Raw genomic sequence first — 3,094 nt, forward strand, 5'->3', positions numbered from 1 at the left:
TGTGTCTCCGGTGGTCCAAAGAACTTGCAATAGTGATATCTGGGGATCAAATTATTCACGTGGGAGGGAATTGCACCTTTGAAATACTGAAAGGTGAAGTATTAGATCAACACTATATCCACTTAGCCGCTAAGGGTATAAAAGGAGGGGAACTAGATATGTCGCTGCATATTAATTTTAAAGTCGAAGTCTTTCCCGTAGCATCGAGAGGCCTTGGGGACATGTCTTGTGGAGAGACATGCTTACAAATTCTGAGGTCTATTAAGTATGGCTCCCCACAAGATATGTCCCCAAGACCTTTCGATGCTGTGAGACTGACTTTGACTTTAAATATGCAGCAATGTATCTGGTTCCTCTCCTTTTATACCCTTTGAGGCTCAGTGGATACAGTGTTGATCTGGTGTTTCACCTTTCAGCAGTTCAAAGGAGCTTGGGGACAGAAACATAGTCTATATTCTAGTAAATGGAAATGACAAGATATATGAAATATTCAAATTGTCTGATGGTCACAGCTGTCAGATTATGGCAAATGGTCACACTCCTTATCAGTTTACCATCCGTGACGATTTCCTGTAACCAAGATACAACGATGTGAAAATCTCATGAATAATGATTACCAACTTTTCTTTAACATATTTTCCCACCAGAAAGAAGAGAAAATCATCAATCCTGAAAGTTATTCATGGAAGATATTATTAAAATCAATTACCATCGAAGAAAGTCTCGCTGATGGATGTATTAAAGTTATTATCGGAGGTCATGCAATGCAAAGACTTGCAATTAATTCTGGTCACCCTTAACATCGCCATTTCTCGTTGCTTCTCTTGCAGCGGAGCGGGGCGCGGCGGGGGGGAGGTGGGTAACAGCTGTAGCCCATCCTTATGCCTACGTAAATGCTCGGAGGACTAACTGAAGGAGTGTAGGACATCTAGCAGGATGTGGATTCAAGACTACTCCTGCGTAGCGCTAGGGCGCAAAGGAAGTATGGTCATTATTATTATTATTATTATTATTATTATTATTATTATTATTATTATTATTATTATTGTTGTTGTTGTTGTTGTTGTTGTTCAGAAGTAATCCGCATTTCTATAGAGCAGTCCAGGAGTCCAGTAAAACCTATTATATTACACGTGACGTTCTTGTATATGATACCACTATTGATAGAAATTCCTAAAGATGTGCCATTGCTGTTATGACGTCAATCAAACCACCAGTCATAAGCTCCAGTAGTCCTCAGGAGAGAAGCCAAAGTTGTTGTTGTTATATCAAAGTTTTAAGACAAATATGGTCTGTCTGTATATGCTGCATTGAAGTTTCCCTTTTGACATTAACATATCTTTCAATGCGGAGACATGAAATGAGTACGCTACTTTTAAAGGATTCCAGCGTGTTGTAAGGTCGAAAAAACAAGTCTTCCAGATTTGTTCCCATTTATTCATATCCATCTATGTTGCAATTTGTCTACAGAGAATGTAGCAAAGAATCTGAATCCCCATCACCTTCTATCCGCCTTCTCAGACAGCGAAGTCCATTATACTTCGTCTGTTCTTCACGTTCCTCCTAGGTATTTACTCTCCTTTTTTTAGATGTCTGTAAAAGAAAACTACAGAGATGACGTAGCCTGTCCGTCCGCACTTTTTCTTTCCGCCCTCAGATCTTAGAAAATACTGAGGCTACAGGGCTGCAAATTGGTATGTTGATCATCTACCCTCCAATCATCAAATATACCAAATTGCAGCCCTCTAGCATCAGTAGTTTCGATTTTATTCAAGGTTAAATTCAGCCATGATCAGCTGAGTCTCATCGGCCGCTCATACAGCATTATACGCTGTACAGAAAACTCGATTGCTCCGAAGAAACTGCGGCGCATTTTTTACTTGTTTATTCGTTTTCTACTGAAAAAATAGGAGCCCATTCAACTTGACCCAATTTCCTTGTCCCAATTGGAATCCGACCTGAGAGATTCTCTTTATCCGGCAGCAGCTCTCCTTCCCTTTAGTTCTGTCTTGACATTTGCTCTCAAGCCTAATCCTTAAGGGCTTTGCCCTATTTGTACTTCCAGCCTTCTTCAGGAGGATATTCTGCTGTGTTTCTTCTGCCGTTGGAGCTACGCTCTTTTCCAAGAAGAGCTGGTGGGGCTGGAATGTCTTCGTTGTTGTAGCGAGATGTTCTTTGACATTAAAAAAATAATTTGTTGCTTTTGTATCTCATTAAAATTGACTTCTAATTCTTGTAAACTAGGCAATTGATACAGCGTAATTTTGTTCCTGGTCTCAATACATTTTCTTTTACGCGTAAAACCTTTTCTGTCTTTTCTCGTTACTCGTAAGCCTCTATTTTTTTATTTTTTATCTCTTATGATTTTCTCCGTTTCCTTTATCCTATCGTAGTAAGTTATCCTTGTCAGTCTGTCCGTCTTTTCTCCTTTCATTCTTGTTCATTCTCTCTGTCTTTAGAAACAGTTCAAGCACTCCAGTGAAACTCTTTTGCCTAAAATGAATTTTTAAAGAGAGAGAGAGAGAGAGAGAGAGAGAGAGAGAGAGAGAGAGAGAGAGAGAGAGTTTACCCCGGTTTGTTTGTCTAAGAGCGTTTTTCTGTATAGAAACTGGAATTATGAATGTTGGCAGATACGGAGACTTGTTGTAGGCAGCTGCTGACGGCAGGTGTTGCTGCTGTATGGAAGGCAAAAGGCTGATAGTTTTTTTTTTAACTGCTGTTCGAATATGCAAGAGCAACACACCAGCGCCTCTGTTGCACGAATGGAAAGGTGGAAGGAAAGTTTGCTACAGAAATTCTTTGTATATCTTCTTGAAGAACTTTAGGTGTTAGGCTATTCAACTCTGAATTTTATTCATCAGGTTATGAGACGATGTATAAAATAGATGTCACTGTAGGGAAATATTTAATAGACCAAACGTTTTAAAAACAGTCCCGCCATGAATCCATTCGTATATTCCATTACACGACCGCTTGTCTTATGAAGAGTGGAAATAATGTGTTAATTGCAAAGAAAGTCGCAGTGTCTTTCTAACAATACAAAAAAAAAAAAAACATCAATCTAGATTTCACAACGGCAAAGGTTGGGTCATCA

Source organism: Macrobrachium nipponense, chromosome 14 (assembly GCF_015104395.2).
Source record: "Macrobrachium nipponense isolate FS-2020 chromosome 14, ASM1510439v2, whole genome shotgun sequence".
Lineage (NCBI taxonomy): Eukaryota > Metazoa > Arthropoda > Malacostraca > Decapoda > Palaemonidae > Macrobrachium > Macrobrachium nipponense.